At 42.8% G+C, this 19,133-nt stretch overlaps 1 protein-coding gene across 1 annotated transcript in view; it reads right to left on the bottom strand.

Annotated features, from left to right (window-relative positions):
- Positions 1-13,560, bottom strand: part of LOC124253295 (FYVE, RhoGEF and PH domain-containing protein 1-like) — a 40,374-nt gene extending 26,814 nt beyond the window's left edge. The window contains exon 1 of the mRNA XM_046687040.1: positions 13,507-13,560. The gene's annotated coding sequence lies outside the window, so the exon portion shown is untranslated. The remainder of the gene's footprint in view (positions 1-13,506) is intronic.
- Between the last annotated feature and the right edge of the window lie 5,573 nt (positions 13,561-19,133).

The raw sequence follows: 19,133 nt of genomic DNA, 5'->3' as shown, positions 1-19,133 counted from the left end.
GAGTCATCCAAAGAATTACTGAATGTTTAGTTATCCATGTAGCAGGACGTGGAGTCATCCTACATATTACTGAATGTTTACAGTTATCCATGTAGCAGGGCGTGGAGTCATCCCACGTATTACTGAATGTTTACAGTTATCCATGTAGCTGGGCGGGGTCATCCCACGTATTACTGAATGTTTACAGTTTTCCATGTAGCAGGACGTGGAGTCATCCTACGTATTACTGAATGCTGACAGTTATCCATGTAGCAGGACGTGGAGTCATCCAACGTAGTACTGAATGATTACAGTTATCCATGTAGCAGGGCATGGAGTCATCCTACGTATTACTGAATGTTCACAGTTATCAATGTAGCTGGGCGTGGAGTCATCCTACGTATTACTGAATGTTTACAGTTATCCATGTAGCTGGGCGTGGAGTCATCCAACGTATTACTGAATGTTTACAGTTATCCATGTAGCAGGGCGTGGAGTCATTCCACGTTTTACTGATTGTTTACAGTTATCCATGTAGCAGGGCGTGGAGTCATCCTTCGTATTACTGAATGTTTACAGTTATACATGTAGCTGGGCGTGGAGTCATCCAACGTATTACTGAATGTTTACAGTTATCCATGTAGCTGGGCGTGGGGTCATCCCACGTATTACTGAATATTTACAGTTATCCATGCAGCTGGGCGTAGAGTCATCCCACGTATTACTGAATGTTTACAGTTATCTCTGTAGCTGGGCGTGGAGTCATCCAAAGAATTACTGAATGTTTAGTTATCCATGTAGCAGGACGTGGAGTCATCCTACATATTACTGAATGTTTACAGTTATCCATGTAGCAGGGCGTGGAGTCATCCCACGTATTACTGAATGTTTACAGTTATCCATGTAGCTGGGCGTGGGGTCATCCCACGTATTACTGAATGTTTACAGTTTTCCATGTAGCAGGACGTGGAGTCATCCTACGTATTACTGAATGTTGACAGTTATCCATGTAGCAGGACGTGGAGTCATCCAACGTAGTACTGAATGATTACAGTTATCCATGTAGCAGGGCATGGAGTCATCCTACGTATTACTGAATGTTCACAGTTATCAATGTAGCTGGGCGTGGAGTCATCCTACGTATTACTGAATGTTTACAGTTATCCATGTAGCTGGGCGTGGAGTCACCCAACGTATTACTGAATGTTTACAGTTATCCATGTAGCAGGGCGTGGAGTCATTCCACGTTTTACTGATTGTTTACAGTTATCCATGTAGCAGGGCGTGGAGTCATCCTGAGTATTACAGATTGTTTACAGTTATCCATGCAGCTGGGGATGGAGTCATCCATCGTAATACTGAATGTTTACAGTTATCCATGTAGCTGGGCGTGGAGTCATCCCACGTATTACTAAATGATTACAGTTATCCATGTAGCTGGGCGTGGAGTCATCCTACATATTACTGAATGTTTACAGTTATCCATGTAGCTGGGCGTGGAGTCATCCCACGTATTACTGAATGTTTACAGTTATCCATGTAGCTGGGCGGGGAGTCATCCCACGTATTACTCAATGTCTACATGCATCATTGTAGCAGGGCGTGGAGTCATCCCACGTATTACTGATTGTTTACAGTTATTCCTGTAGCAGGGCGTGGAGTCATCCCACGTATTACTGAATGTTTACAGTTATCCATGTAGCAGGACGTGGAGTCATCATACGTATTACTGGTCATGTTTACAGTTATCCATGTAGCTGGGCGTGGAGTCATCCTACATATTACTGAATGTTTACAGTTATCCATGTAGCAGGGCGTGGACCCATACCACGTATTACTGGCCAAGTTTACAGTTATCCATGTAGCAGGGCGTGGAGTCATCCTACGTATTACTGAATGTTCTCAGTTAATCATGTAGCTGGGCGTGGAGTCATCCCACGTATTACTGAATGTTCACAGTTATCCATGTAGCTGGGCGTGGAGACATCCTACGTATTACTGATTGTTCACAGTTATCCATGTAGCAGGGCGTGGAGTCACCCAACGTATTACTGAATGTTTACAGTTATCCATGTAGCAGGGCGTGGAGTCATTCCACGAATAACTGAATGTTTACAGTTATCCATGTAGCTGGGCGTGGAGTGATCCCACGTATTACTTAATGTTTACAGTTATCCATGTAGCTGGGCGTGGAGTCATCCCACGTATTACTGATTGTTTACAGATATCCATGTGGCTGGGCGTGGAGTCATCCTTCGTATTACTGAATGTTTACAGTTATCCATGTGGCTGGACGTGGAGTCATTCCACGTATTACTAAATGTTTACAGTTATCCATGTAGCAGGACGTGGAGTCATCCCACGTATTACTGATTGTTAACAGTCATCCATTTGGCTGGGCGTGGAGTCATCCTTCGTATTGCTGAATGTTTACAGTTATCCATGTAGCAGGACGTGGAATCATCCCACGTATTACTGAATGTTTACAGTCATCCATGATGCAGGACGTGGAATCATCCCACGTATCACTGAATATTTACAGTTATCCATGTAGCAGGGCGTGGAGTCATCCAACGTATTACTGAATGTTTACAGTTATCCATGTAGCTGGGCGTGGAGTCATCCTTCGTATTACTGAATGTTTACAGTTATCCATGTAGCAGGGCGTGGACCCATACCACGTATTACTGGCCATGTTTACAGTTATCCATGTAGCAGGGCGTGGAGTCATCCTACGTATTACTGAATTTTTACAGTTATCCATGTAGCAAGGCGTGGAGTCATCCTTCGTATTACTGAATGTTTACAGTTATCCATGTAGCTGAGCGTGGAGTCATCCCACGTATTACTGAATGTTTACAGTTATCCATGTAGCAGGGCGTGGAGTCATCCCACGTATTACTGAATGTTTACAGTTATCCATGTGGCAGGGCGTGGAGTCATCCTTCGTATTACTGAATGTTTACAGTTATCCATGTAGCAGGACGTGGAGTCATCATACGTATTACTGAATGTTTACAGTTATCCCTGTGGCTGGGCGAGGGAGTCATCCTTCGTATTACTGAATGATTACAGTTATCCATGTAGCAGGGTGTGGACCCATACCACGTATTACTGGCCATGTTTACAGTTATCCCTGTGGCTGGGCGTGGAGTCATCCTTCGTATTATTGAATGATTACAGTTATCCATGTAGCAGGGCGTGGAGTCATCCTACGTATTACTGATTTTTTACAGTTATCCATGTAGCAGGGCGTGGAGTCATCCCACGTATTACTGAATGTTTACAGTTATCCATGTACCTGGGCGTGGAGTGATCCCACGTATTACTGAATGTTTACAGTTATCCATGTAGCAGGGCGTGGACCCATACCACGTATTACTGGCCAAGTTTACAGTTATCCATGTAGCAGGGGCGTGGAGTCATCCTACGTATTACTGAATGTTCTCAGTTAATCATGTAGCTGGGCGTGGAGTCATCCCACGTATTACTGAATGTTCACAGTTATCCATGTAGCTGGGCGTGGAGACATCCTACGTATTACTGATTGTTCACAGTTATCCATGTAGCAGGGCGTGGAGTCACCCACGTATTACTGAATGTTTACAGTTATCCATGTAGCAGGGCGTGGAGTCATTCCACGAATAACTGAATGTTTACAGTTATCCATGTAGCTGGGCGTGGAGTGATCCCACGTATTACTTAATGTTTACAGTTATCCATGTAGCTGGGCGTGGAGTCATCCCACGTATTACTGATTGTTTACAGATATCCATGTGGCTGGGCGTGGAGTCATCCTTCGTATTACTGAATGTTTACAGTTATCCATGTGGCTGGACGTGGAGTCATCCCACGTATTACTAAATGTTTACAGTTATCCATGTAGCAGGACGTGGAGTCATCCCACGTATTACTGATTGTTAACAGTCATCCATTTGGCTGGGCGTGGAGTCATCCTTCGTATTGCTGAATGTTTACAGTTATCCATGTAGCAGGACGTGGAATCATCCCACGTATTACTGAATGTTTACAGTCATCCATGATGCAGGACGTGGAATCATCCCACGTATCACTGAATATTTACAGTTATCCATGTAGCAGGGCGTGGAGTCATCCAACGTATTACTGAATGTTTACAGTTATCCATGTAGCTGGGCGTGGAGTCATCCTTCGTATTACTGAATGTTTACAGTTATCCATGTAGCAGGGCGTGGACCCATACCACGTATTACTGGCCATGTTTACAGTTATCCATGTAGCAGGGCGTGGAGTCACCAATGGTATTACTGAATGTTTACAGTTATACATGTAGCTGGGCGTGGAGTCATCCAACGTATTACTGAATGTTTACAGTTATCCATGTAGCTGGGCGTGGGGTCATCCACGTATTACTGAATATTTACAGTTATCCATGCAGCTGGGCGTAGAGTCATCCCACGTATTACTGAATGTTTACAGTTATCTCTGTAGCTGGGCGTGGAGTCATCCAAAAGAATTACTGAATGTTTAGTTATCCATGTAGCAGGACGTGGAGTCATCCTACATATTACTGAATGTTTACAGTTATCCATGTAGCAGGGCGTGGAGTCATCCCACGTATTACTGAATGTTTACAGTTATCCATGTAGCTGGGCGTGGGGTCATCCCACGTATTACTGAATGTTTACAGTTATCCATGTAGCAGGACGTGGAGTCATCCTACGTATTACTGAATGTTGACAGTTATCCATGTAGCAGGACGTGGAGTCATCCAACGTAGTACTGAATGATTACAGTTATCCATGTAGCAGGGCATGGAGTCATCCTACGTATTACTGAATGTTCACAGTTATCAATGTAGCTGGGCGTGGAGTCATCCTACGTATTACTGAATGTTTACAGTTATCCATGTAGCTGGGCGTGGAGTCACCCAACGTATTACTGAATGTTTACAGTTATCCATGTAGCAGGGCGTGGAGTCATTCCACGTTTTACTGATTATTTACAGTTATCCATGTAGCAGGGCGTGGAGTCATCCTTCGTATTACTGAATGTTTACAGTTATCTATGTAGCTGGGCGTGGAGTCATCCCACGTATTACTGAATGTTTACAGTTATCCATGTAGCTGGGCGTGGGGTCATCCTACGTATTACTGAATATTTACAGTTATCCATGCAGCTGGGCGTAGAGTCATCCCACGTATTACTGAATGTTTACAGTTATCTCTGTAGCTGGGCGTGGAGTCATCCAAAGAATTACTGAATGTTTAGTTATCCATGTAGCAGGACGTGGAGTCATCCTACATATTACTGAATGTTTACAGTTATCCATGTAGCAGGGCGTGGAGTCATCCCACGTATTACTGAATGTTTACAGTTATCCATGTAGCAGGGCGTGGGGTCATCCCACGTATTACTGAATGTTTACAGTTTTCCATGTAGCAGGACGTGGAGTCATCCTACGTATTACTGAATGTTGACAGTTATCCATGTAGCAGGACGTGGAGTCATCCAACGTAGTACTGAATGATTACAGTTATCCATGTAGCAGGGCATGGAGTCATCCTACGTATTACTGAATGTTCACAGTTATCAATGTAGCTGGGCGTGGAGTCATCCTACGTATTACTGAATGTTTACAGTTATCCATGTAGCTGGGCGTGGAGTCACCCAACGTATTACTGAATGTTTACAGTTATCCATGTAGCAGGGCGTGGAGTCATTCCACGTTTTACTGATTGTTTACAGTTATCCATGTAGCAGGGCGTGGAGTCATCCTGAGTATTACAGATTGTTTACAGTTATCCATGCAGCTGGGGATGGAGTCATCCATCGTAATACTGAATGTTTACAGTTATCCATGTAGCTGGGCGTGGAGTCATCCACGTATTACTAAATGATTACAGTTATCCATGTAGCTGGGCGTGGAGTCATCCTACATATTACTGAATGTTTACAGTTATCCATGTAGCTGGGCGTGGAGTCATCCCACGTATTACTGAATGTTTACAGTTATCCATGTAGCTGGGCGGGGAGTCATCCCACGTATTACTCAATGTCTACATGCATCATTGTAGCAGGGCGTGGAGTCATCCCACGTATTACTGATTGTTTACAGTTATTCCTGTAGCAGGGCGTGGAGTCATCCCACGTATTACTGAATGTTTACAGTTATCCATGTAGCAGGACGTGGAGTCATCCTACGTATTACTGGTCATGTTTACAGTTATCCATGTAGCTGGGCGTGGAGTCATCCTACATATTACTGAATGTTGTTTGAAGTTATCCATGTAGCAGGGCGTGGACCCATACCACGTATTACTGGCCAAGTTTACAGTTATCCATGTAGCAGGGCGTGGAGTCATCCTACGTATTACTGAATGTTCTCAGTTAATCATGTAGCTGGGCGTGGAGTCATCCCACGTATTACTGAATGTTCACAGTTATCCATGTAGCTGGGCGTGGAGACATCCTACGTATTACTGATTGTTCACAGTTATCCATGTAGCAGGGCGTGGAGTCACCCAACGTATTACTGAATGTTTACAGTTATCCATGTAGCAGGGCGTGGAGTCATTCCCACGAATAACTGAATGTTTACAGTTATCCATGTAGCTGGGCGTGGAGTGATCCACGTATTACTTAATGTTTACAGTTATCCATGTAGCTGGGCGTGGAGTCATCCCACGTATTACTGATTGTTTACAGATATCCATGTGGCTGGGCGTGGAGTCATCCTTCGTATTACTGAATGTTTACAGTTATCCATGTGGCTGGACGTGGAGTCATTCCACGTATTAATAAATGTTTACAGTTATCCCATGTAGCAGGACGTGGAGTCATCCCACGTATTACTGATTGTTAACAGTCATCCATTTGGCTGGGCGTGGAGTCATCCTTCGTATTGCTGAATGTTTACAGTTATCCATGTAGCAGGACGTTGAATCATCCCACGTATTACTGAATGTTTACAGTCATCCATGATGCAGGACGTGGAATCATCCCACGTATCACTGAATATTTACAGTTATCCATGTAGCAGGGCGTGGAGTCATCCAACGTATTACTGAATGTTTACAGTTATCCATGTAGCTGGGCGTGGAGTCATCCTTCGTATTACTGAATGTTTACAGTTATCCATGTAGCAGGGCGTGGACCCATACCACGTATTACTGGCCATGTTTACAGTTATCCATGTAGCAGGGCGTGGAGTCATCCTACGTATTACTGAATTTTTACAGTTATCCATGTAGCAAGGCGTGGAGTCATCCTTCGTATTACTGAATGTTTACAGTTATCCATGTAGCTGGGCGTGGAGTCATCCCACGTATTACTGAATGTTTACAGTTATCCATGTAGCAGGGCGTGGAGTCATCCCACGTATTACTGAATGTTTACAGTTATCCATGTGGCAGGGCGTGGAGTCATCCTTCGTATTACTGAATGTTTACAGTTATCCATGTAGCAGGACGTGGAGTCATCATACGTATTACTGAATGTTTACAGTTATCCCTGTGGCTGGGCGAGGAGTCATCCTTCGTATTACTGAATGATTACAGTTATCCATGTAGCAGGGTGTGGACCCATACCACGTATTACTGGCCATGTTTACAGTTATCCCTGTGGCTGGGCGTGGAGTCATCCTTCGTATTATTGAATGATTACAGTTATCCATGTAGCAGGGCGTGGAGTCATCCTACGTATTACTGATTTTTTACAGTTATCCATGTAGCAGGGCGTGGAGTCATCCCACGTATTACTGAATGTTTACAGTTATCCATGTACCTGGGCGTGGAGTGATCCCACGTATTACTGAATGTTTACAGTTATCCATGTAGCTGGGCGTGGAGTCATCCCACGTATTACTGATTGTTTACAGTTATCCATGTGGCTGGGCGTGGAGTCATCCTTCGTATTACTGAATGTTTACAGTTATCCATGTGGCTGGACGTGGAGTCATTCCACGTATTACTGAATGTTTACAGTTATCCATGTAGCAGGGCGTGGAGTCATCCCACGTATTAATAAATGTTTACAGTTATCCATGTAGCAGGGCGTGGAGGCAAACCACGTATTACTGAATGTTTACAGTTATCCATGTAGCTGGGCGTGGAGTCATCCCACGTATTACTGAATGTTAACAGTCATCCATTTGGCTGGGCGTGGAGTCATCCTTCTTATTACTGAATGTTTACAGTTATCCATGTAGCTGGACGTGGAGTCATCCCACGTATTACTGAATGTTTACAGTTATCCATGTAGCAGGACGTGGAGTCATCCCACGTATTACTGAATGTTTACAGTTATCCATGTAGCAGGGCGTGGAGTCATCCTTCGTATTACTGAATGTTTACAGTTATCCATGTAGCAGGACGTGGAGTCATCCCACGTATTACTGAATGTTTACAGTTATCCATGTAGCTGGGCGTGGAGTCATCCATCGTATTACTGAATGTTTACAGTTATCCATGTAGCAGGGCGTGGAGTCATCCCACGTATTACTGAATGTTTACAGTTATCCATGTAGCAGGGCGTGGAGTCATCCCACGTATTACTGAATGTTTACAGTTATCCATGTAGCTGGGCGTGGAGTCATCCCACGTATTACTGAATGTTTACAGTTATCCATGTAGCAGGGCGTGGAGTCATCCTACGTATTACTGATTGTTTACAGTTATCCATGTAGCAGGACGTGGAGTCATTCCACATATTAATGAATGTTTACAGTCATCCCACACGTATTACTGAATGTTTACAGTTATCCATGTGGCTGGGCGTGGAGTCATCCTTCGTATTATTGAATGTTTACAGCTATCCATGTAGCAGGACGTGGAGTCATCCTTCGTATTACTGAATGTTTACAGTTATCCATGTAGCAGGGCGTGGAGTCATCCTACGTATTACTGAATGTTTACAGTTATCCATGTGGCTGGGCGTGGAGTCATCCTTCGTATTACTGAATGTTTACAGTTATCCATGTAGCAGGGCGTGGAGTCATCCTTCGTATTACTGAATGTTTACAGTTATCCATGGAGCTGGGCGTGGAGTCATCCTTCGTATTGACTGAATGTTTACAGTTATCCATCGAGCTTGGCGTGGAGTCATCCCACGTATTACTGAATGTTTACAGTTATCCATGTAGCTGGGCGTGGAGTGATCCCACGTATTACTGAATGTTTACAGTTATCCATGTAGCAGGGCGTGGAGTCATTACACGTATTACTAAATGTTTACAGTTATCCATGTAGCAGGACGTGGAGTCATCCCACGTGTACTGAATGTTTACAGTTATCCATGTGGCTGGGCGTGGAGTCATCCTTCGTATTACTGAATGTTTACAGTTATCCATGTAGCAGAACGTGGAATCATCCCACGTATTACTGAATGTTTACAGTTATCCATGTAGCAGGGCGTGGAGTCATCCTACGTATTACTGAATTTTTACAGTTATCCATGTAGCAAGGCGTGGAGTCATCCCACGTATTACTGAATGTTTACAGTTATCCTTGTAGCAGTACGTGGAGTCATCCTACGTATTACTGAACGTTTACAGTTATCCATGTAGCAAGGCGTGGAGTCATCCTACGTATTACTGATTGTTTACAGTTATCCATGTAGCTGGACGTGGAGTCATCCACCGTAACACTGAATGTTTACAGTTATCCATGTAGCAGGGCGTGAAGTCATCCCACGTATTACTGAATGTTTACAGTTATCCATGTAGCTGGGCGTGGAGTCATCCTACGTATTACTGATTGTTTACAGTTATCCATGTAGCAGGACGTGGAGTCATCCCACGTATTACTGAATGTTTACAGTCATCCATGTAGCTGGGCGTAGAGTCATCCCACGTATTACTGAATGTTTACAGTTATGCATGTAGCAGGGCGTGGAGTCATTCCACGTATTACTGATTGTTTACAGTTATCCATGTGGCTGGGCGTGGAGTCATCCAACGTATTACTGAATGTTTACAGTTATCCATGTTGCAGGACGTGGAGTCATCATACGTATTACTGAATGTTTACAGTTATCCCTGTGGCTGGGCGTGGAGTCATCCTTCGTATTACTGAATGATTACAGTTATCCATGTAGCAGGGCGTGGACCCATACCACATATTACTGATTGTTTACAGTTATCCATGTGGCTGGGCGTGGAGTCATCCTTCGTATTACTGAATGTTTACAGTTATCCATGTGGCTGGACGTGGAGTCATTCCACGTATTACTGAATGTTTACAGTTATCCATGTAGCAGGGCGTGGAGTCATCCTACGTATTACTGAATGTTTACAGTTATCCATGTGGCTGGGCGTGGAGTCATCCTTCGTATTACTGAATGTTTACAGTCATCCATGTATCAGGGCGTGGAGTCATCCTTCGTATTACTGAATGTTTACAGTTATCCATGGAGCTGGGCGTGGAGTCATCCCACGTATTACTGAATGTTTACAGTTATCCATCGAGCTTGGCGTGGAGTCATCCCACGTATTACTGAATGTTTACAGTTATCCATGGAGCTGGGCGTGGAGTGATCCCACGTATTACTGAATGTTTACAGTTATCCATGTAGCAGGGCGTGGAGTCATCCCACGTATTACTGAATGTTTACAGTTATCCATGTAGCAGGACGTGGAGTCATTCCACGCCATTACTGAATGTTTGAGTCATCCCACATATTACTGAATGTTTACAGTTATCCATGTGGCTGGGGTGGAGTCATCCTTCGTATTACTGAATGTTTACAGTTATCCATGTAGCAGGACGTGGAGTCATCCTTCGTATTACTGAATGTTTACAGTTATCCATGTAGCAGGGCGTGGAGTCATCCTACGTATTACTGAATGTTTACAGTTATCCATGTGGCTGGGCGTGGAGTCATCCTTCGTATTACTGAATGTTTACAGTTATCCATGTAGCAGGGCGTGGAGTCATCCTTCGTATTACTGAATGTTTACAGTTATCCATGGAGCTGGGCGTGGAGTCATCCCACGTATTACTGAATGTTTACAGTTATCCATCGAGCTTGGCGTGGAGTCATCCCACGTATTACTGAATGTTTACAGTTATCCATGGAGCTGGGCGTGGAGTGATCCCACGTATTACTGAATGTTTACAGTTATCCATGTAGCAGGGCGTGGAGTCATCCCACGTATTACTAAATGTTTACAGTTATCCATGTAGCAGGACGTGGAGTCATCCCACGTATTACTGAATGTTTACAGTTATCCATGTGGCTGGGCGTGGAGTCATCCTTCGTATTACTGAATGTTTACAGTTATCCATGTAGCAGAACGTGGAATCATCCCACGTATTACTGAATGTTTACAGTTATCCATGTAGCAGGGCGTGGAGTCATCCTACGTATTACTGAATTTTTACAGTTATCCATGTAGCAAGGCGTGGAGTCATCCCACGTATTACTGAATGTTTACAGTTATCCATGTAGCAGGACGTGGAGTCATCCTACGTATTACTGAACGTTTACAGTTATCCATGTAGCAGGGCGTGGAGTCATCCTACGTATTACTGATTGTTTACAGTTATCCATGTAGCTGGACGTGGAGTCATCCACCGTAACACTGAATGTTTACAGTTATCCATGTAGCAGGGCGTGGAGTCATCCCACGTATTACTGAATGTTTACAGTTATCCATGTAGCTGGGCGTGGAGTCATCCTACGTATTACTGATTGTTTACAGTTATCCATGTAGCAGGACGTGGAGTCATCCCACGTATTACTGAATGTTTACAGTTATCCATGTAGCTGGGCGTGGAGTCATCCCACGTATTACTGAATGTTAACAGTCATCCATTTGGCTGGGCGTGGAGTCATCCTTCGTATTACTGAATGTTTACAGTTATCCATGTAGCAGGGCGTGGAATCATCCCACGTATTACTGAATGTTTACAGTCATCCATGATGCAGGACGTGGAATCATCCCACGTATCACTGAATGTTTACAGTCATCCATGTAGCAGGGCGTGGAGTCATCCAACGTATTACTGAATGTTTACAGTTATCCATGTAGCAGGACGTGGAGTCATCATACGTATTACTGAATGTTTACAGTTATCCATGTAGCTGGGCGTGGAGTCATCCCAGGTATTACTGAATGTTAACAGTTATCCATGTAGCAGGGCGTGGACCCATACCACGTATTACTGGCCATGTTTACAGTTATCCATGTAGCAGGACGTGGAGTCATCCCACGTATTACTGTATGTTTACAGTTATCCATGTAGCAGGACGTGGAGTCATCCTACGTATTACTGAATGTTTACAGTTATCCATGTAGCAGGGCGTGGAGTCATCCTACGTATTACTGATTGTTTACAGTTATCCATGTAGCAGGACGTGGAGTCATCCATCGTAATACTGAATGTTTACAGTTATCCATGTAGCAGGGCGTGGAGTCATCCCACAAATTACTGAATGTTTACAGTTATCCATGTAGCTGGGCGTGGAGTCATCCTACGTATTACTGATTGTTTACAGTTATCCATGTAGCAGGACGTGGAGTCATCCCACGTATTACTGAATGTTTACAGTTATCCATGTAGCTGGGCGTAGAGTCATCCCACGTATTACTGAATGTTTACAGTTATCCATGTAGCTGGACGTGGAGTCATTATACGTATTACTGAATGTTTACAGTTATCCATGTAGCTGGGCGTGGAGTCATCCTTCGTATTACTGAATGTTTACAGTTATCCATGTAGCTGGACGTGGAGTCATCCCACGTATTAATGAATGTTTGCAGTTATCCATGTAGCAGGGCGTGGAGTCATCCCACGTATTACTGATTGTTTACAGTTATCCATGTAGCTGGGCGTGGAGTCATCCCACGTGTTGCTGATTGTTTACAGTTATCCATGTAGCTGGGCGAGGAGTCATCCCACGTATTACTGAATGTTTACAGTTATCCATGTAGCTGGACGTGGAGTCATTCCACGTATTACTGAATGTTTACAGTTATCCATGTGGCTGGGCGTGGAGTCATCCTTCGTATTACTGAATGTTTACAGTTATCCATGTAGCTGGACGTGGAGTCATCCCACGCATTACTGAATGTTTGCAGTTATCCATGTAGCAGGGCGTGGAGTCATCCTTCGTATTACTGAATGTTTACAGGGCGTGGACCCATACCACGTATTACTGGTCATGTTTACAGTTATCCATGTAGCAGGGCGTGGAGTCATCCTACGTATTACTGAATGTTTACAGTTATCCATGTAGCAGGACGTGGACCCATACCACATATTACTGAATGTTTACAGTTATCCATATCATGTAGCTGGGCGTGGAGTCATCCCACGTATTACTGAATGTTTACAGTTATCCATGTAGCTGGGCGTGGGGTCATCTCACGTATTACTGAATGTTTACAGTTATCCATGTAACAGGGCGTGGAGTCATCTCACATAGTTTACCTCTTGGTCATGTGAACCAGGCGTCCGACGACGGATCGGAATGCAATCCCTTGCATTGCTCTATTTGAAAGTATTGAAAACTGCGAGAAACAATGGAAGGTAGGCTACTACCTACATGCTCTGGGCGTTGATAGTTTAAATAATGGGTTCCGAGTGGACAAAATACTATGTACACACAGCACTACAGATGCATGTAGAGTTATGAACATTGACCAGTCTACATCTGACATTTATAACAAACTCACAACAGTACCTACCAGTCGAACTCCTCCGCACTGCCTGTCGTGCGATCAGCTTCTCTTGTGTGAAATGTAGAGATCTTTTATAACCTTTGTTACAATATGCGGGGCAGCGAGGTGTGTCCGCCTTAACGCCCGTCTCGGCTGGTATATGCAAGCAAATGAATGCTGTACACAATGGTGTATACAAGCTTAGATACGACTGTAATCGAGTAAACTGGTGTCATAATGTGATAGCGTCGTGTCGCTCTAAAGAACATCCTGGTTATGTTTTTGTCGTTCAAGGCTGTTTCCGTTTGGCGTCTGGCGGACTAGCTGCTATTTTGCAGATTACTAAAGACTGTGTGTCTAGCTGAGGGATATTTCAACTTAGATTATACACATTGTGTCTGATTGAACAGTTATAGTTTATTGTATATTGTTTACGAAATGGTTCTTGTTGAGTACACTCAAACGATGACTAGAGATGTTGTTGACATAAGGGAGGCCTGTGAAAGCAGCCGTATTAGAAGCTAACTGTTCGCCCATGGATTCCTGTCAGTTCTTATCCCGGAAATATAGTGTCATACACAAGTCATACACACCTGTACCCAGCGGACTATCTCAAATCAGCGGGACGAGCGACAAATACAGTCGGTGTCAGCCCGATCTGTCAACAAATGAAAAATAGGATGTTCCTAACCGTCGACAAAACAAAAAACCCGGAGTGTCGACATCGCGTGGTCAACATACCGTGACGGTGTTAGTTAATGAAAGAGAATGTTTGCTTAGTGGTTTGCAAGTGGCTATGGTGGCTACAGCTATGCTCGTATCATGAGTAAATGAATTAAGTTGATTAAAGAGAATGTCGTTTTAACAATTTGCAAGAGAATTAAGGTTGCAAAAACAAACTATTGTTTTACGTTATGCGAGTGGAAGGATTACCATTACCAACTTGAAATCATTTTGAAAATGATGGACACAGAACTAACAATAATTTGGAAGGTTGGCACAACAAAATCAACAAGTATGCCATGAAGACACATCCGAATGTATTTGAGGTTGTGCGAATGCTACAAAAAGAACAGTCAGCTACTGAAGTTAAAATTCAGCAGATCCAAGGACAGCAGAGAGATCCTGTCCGTAGACGTCGCTACCGAATCATCGATGCTGGGATTCAATCCTTGAAGGCCGACCTTCTTGCCGACATACTTACTGATTTGAATTACACAGATCATGTGTCAGAGTTGCTTCATCTTGGCTGAACATTCAGATTACTTTAGTGCAGATATAAAGGAGTTTTGGCAAGAAGAAATATCTGGACTCATCTTTTATATATTTATTACTTATACACCTGCAAAAATCACTTATTTATATTAAACACACACACAAATATATTGTGTGAGCTTTATGAAATAAATATACAAATATGTTATATTGTGTGACATATGCTACATGCATGATACATGCATGTTGTTATATTGACTGAATAAATATATTGTCTACTATATATATCACACTCTGTTTTAATTGGTTTGTTAATTTCGAGAACACTGGGAGTGAAGTCACTCATCACCTCCCTTTTCCCGGACTGTCGACAAGTAATCTGGACGGATTATTTCTTGTTGTCGACAGTCCGGGCATAAACCATACAGTCATACCAAGATGGCCGTGTGATTTCACAGTGGACGTCAGTGGATATGGTATGTTGAAACTGGCTTCACCTTTTCCACACCACAACCATTCAGTTTAGGAGGAGAACATTTACCATACAGATTGCATCGTCTGGCATAAGGACGACATTTCTATCTCTCATTTACAACACGAACTTGAAGGCCTCAAATAACGCAGCATAAATACTGTGATTACCTCCCGACATACTATTGTGTTTACTGGTGATGGAGAGAACCTGAATAATGCCACAATGTTGACACTACCTTAATTGAATGTCCATATACTCTCTATTCCAAGCGTATCTGTTCACTACCTAAGGCAACTGGACAAACTTTCAGACTTGCATATTCAGGACCATTCTACTAATGTTACTGCACAGAAGTGAAGCAAGACAGATTACTGTAAACTATCCCAGTCAGGTGTTTGACCCAATATATGGGTTAACATACCATTGTTATTATCGGTGACTATTGAGGGGAAACAACTATTGTGATAGCGATAGTCTATTGCGACCAATTATTGCAATACTTTTACAATAGTTTTTTCTCCTTGAATTGTCTCATTGGAAGTCATTTCCCAAAAGAGTGTCTATAGTTTACATGAAATAAAAACATGCTGAAGTAGTTTCAATCTCTTTTAATAACTGACAAAAAACTTGAAACCCAGATCAAGTAAACAGTTAAAACATAAACGTATTGTTATTCATAATCTCAAACTCCGAGCCGCATGCCGTGTTTGCCGCTATGTTTGTTTAAGAGGTAACAGGGGCGGATAACTCTAAATCAAAGTGAACGAATCTGGTTCTTCCTGTATTAGGCCAGGAGCCAGGAGCTGGAAATTGACATATTGGTACCACTCAGAGGGACCAAAAGTTTTAGTGTTTTTTTATATTCCTTTATGTCTCTATATATTAAAAAAGTATGATGGACAACTCAATTTGGAAGCTCAAACTCAGAATGAGGTTAAATCTAAGATGGCCGCGAAAAAACCCCAACAATTTCAAAAAATGTCAATTCCAAGCTATAATCATGAGTAAAGTTCAATAAATTGATTGGAAATGAGATTAGGTTGGTGATAATATAATTAAAAGGATTTAATCAATATCAAGTTGTATTATTTGATACCCTTAAATCAAATTTTTTTGTGACTTTGTCAAAAGTGTAATTTCAAAGAACTTTTTCGAAAACTCATCATTTCAATTATTCTAAAGAGAGCTTTTTAATTTCAAAGGGTGAGACCACCTTCAAGTTCCTTAAATTGTGTAGTGATAGTCACTGTTCCACATCATAAACATCAGCTTCATCATCAGTGTTACTTTTCGGCATGTCATGGTCCTCGCATACCATGTTGTTACAAGTCTGGTTCCGACAAGTCACAGTGCATTTCAGTTCATTGGTAAGGCATTGGCAACTTGGAGTTTACAGACTATTGTGCACTTCCAAGTAATGAACTCAAGAACAGCATCTGGAGCATGAGATCTGTCATCCAGAAAATCTCTATGTGACCATTTTGCGCTACACATTTATCAACGGAAGTCAATTACAAAACTATCTATAGTCCCACATACTATCGATTCATCGATCGTTTTTCGTTTCTACCATCGATTAATTTCTATCAGAGACTCAGCAATTGCAATCCATCGATAGTTCGATGCATCGTTACAGCACTAACTGTTATATTTTACGATCACCTTGTTCATTCGAACGTGATTATTCTGACATATAATTTGTTAAGCTGTCTGTGTAAGTGTTTTCTGTACTGTTACTGTGCTATTGATATCCGTAGGCTGTTTAATGCAGTGTTATCTGTAGGCCATATACCGCCATATGGCTGGAATATTGCTGAGTGCGGCGTTAAACAGCAAACCAACCAACCAACTGTAGGCCATATAATGCAGCTTCTTTGAGGGGCATTTAACAGTTGGAGCAGCAAGGGTGGAAACCAATATATGGATGGACAACTTCTTTATTACAATGAGAGCGACGTCTCGATGTAGGTTCTAACACCGTTATGAAACAGGTGCTGAACATAATGACGATAGAGAGGAGATCCGTGTCGTGTGATTATTTCAGAAACTTCTTATATATATATGTACTACTGTACGCTCGGTATTCTCATCACTTTCTATAGTGTGAGGAGATGTCTGTACAGTATATTGAGATTAGGACGGCAATGTAAGCCGTTCAATGCAGGTTACTGTGTCAGTGCTACCTGTAGGCTATGGAATACAATGACTGCGGTAGTGTTTTCTGGGCGCCGTGACATGCAGTTGATTGTATCTATGCAGTTTTTTGGCGTCTATTCAGGTGACTGTTTCTATGCTGTCTGTAGGCCTCTAGGTGCCTGTATCTATGCTGTCTGTAGGCCTCTATTCAGGTGACTGTAACTATGCTGTCTGCAGGCCTCTATTCAGGTAACAGTATCTATGCTGTCTGTAGGCCTCTAGGTGACTGTATCTATGCTGTCTGTAGTCCTCTATTCAGGTACCTGTATCTATTCTATCTGTAGTCCTCTATTCATGTGACTGTATCTATGCTGTCTGTAGTCCTCTATTCAGGTGACTGTATCTATGCTGTCTGTAGGCCTCTATTCAGGTGACTGTATCTATGCTGTCTGTAGGCCTCTATTCAGGTGACTGTATCTATGCTGTCTGTAGTCCTCTATTCAGGTGACTGTATCTATGCTGTCTGTAGTCCTCTATTCAGGTGACTGTATCTATGCTGTCTGTAGTCCTCCCTCTATTCAGGTGACTGTATCTATGCTGTCTGTAGTCCTCTATTCAGGTGACTGTATCTATGCTGTCTGTAGTCCTCTATTCAGGTGACTGTAGCTATGCTGTCAGTAGGCCGCCAGGTAAATGCATCTATGCTGTCTGTAGGCCTCTATTCAGGTGACTGTAGCTATGCTGTCTGTAGTCCTCTATTCAGGTGACTTTAGCTATGCTCTCTGTAGTCCTCTACTCAGGTGACTGTATCTATGCTGTTTGTAGGCCTCTATTTAGGTGACTGTATCTATGCTGTCTGTAGTCCTACATTCAGGTGACTGTACCTATGCTGTCTGTAAGCCTTTAGGTGACTGTATCTATGCTGTCTGTAGGCCTCTATTCAGGTGACTGAATCTATGCTGTCTGTAGTCCTCTACTGAGGTGATTGTATCTATGCTGTTTGTAGGCCTCTATTTAGGTGATTGTATCTATGCTGTCTGTAGGCCTCTATTCAGGTGACTGTATATATGCTGTCTGTAGGCCTCTATTCAGGTGACTGTATCTATGCTGTCTGTAGTCCTCTATTCAGGCGACTGTATCTATTCGATCTGTAGGCCTCTATTCAGGTGACTGTATATATGCTGTCTGTAGGCCTCTATTCAGGTGACTCTATCTATGCTGTCTGTAGGCCTCTATTCAGGTGACTCCATCTATGCTGTCTGTAGTCCTCTATTCAGGTGACTCTATCTATGCTATCTGTAGGTCTCTATTCAGGTGACAGTATCTAAGCTGTCTGTAGTCCTCTATTCAGGTGACTGTAGCTATTCTATCTGTAGTCCTCTATTTAGGTCACAGTATCTATGCTGTCTGTAGTCCTTTATTCAGGTGACTGTATCTATTCTATATTGGTGAGTCCTATTTGTAGTCCTCTATTCAGGTGACTGAATCTATGCTGTCTGTAGTCCTCTACTGAGGTGATTGTATCTATGCTGTCTGTAGTCCTCTATTCAGGTGACTGTATCTATGCTGTCTGTAGTCCTCCATTCAGGTGACTGTATCTATTCTATCTGTAGTCTTCTATTCAGGTGACTGTATCTATGCTGTCTGTAGTCCTCTATTCAGGTGACTGTAGCTATGCTGTCAGTA

The sequence above is a fragment of the Haliotis rubra genome, unplaced genomic scaffold (genome assembly GCF_003918875.1).
Source record: "Haliotis rubra isolate DU_JTF1 unplaced genomic scaffold, ASM391887v1 Scf538, whole genome shotgun sequence".
Taxonomy (NCBI): domain Eukaryota; kingdom Metazoa; phylum Mollusca; class Gastropoda; order Lepetellida; family Haliotidae; genus Haliotis; species Haliotis rubra.
The sequence above is the reverse complement of the archived record's forward strand: the minus strand, read 5'-3'. Positions and strand labels throughout refer to the sequence as shown.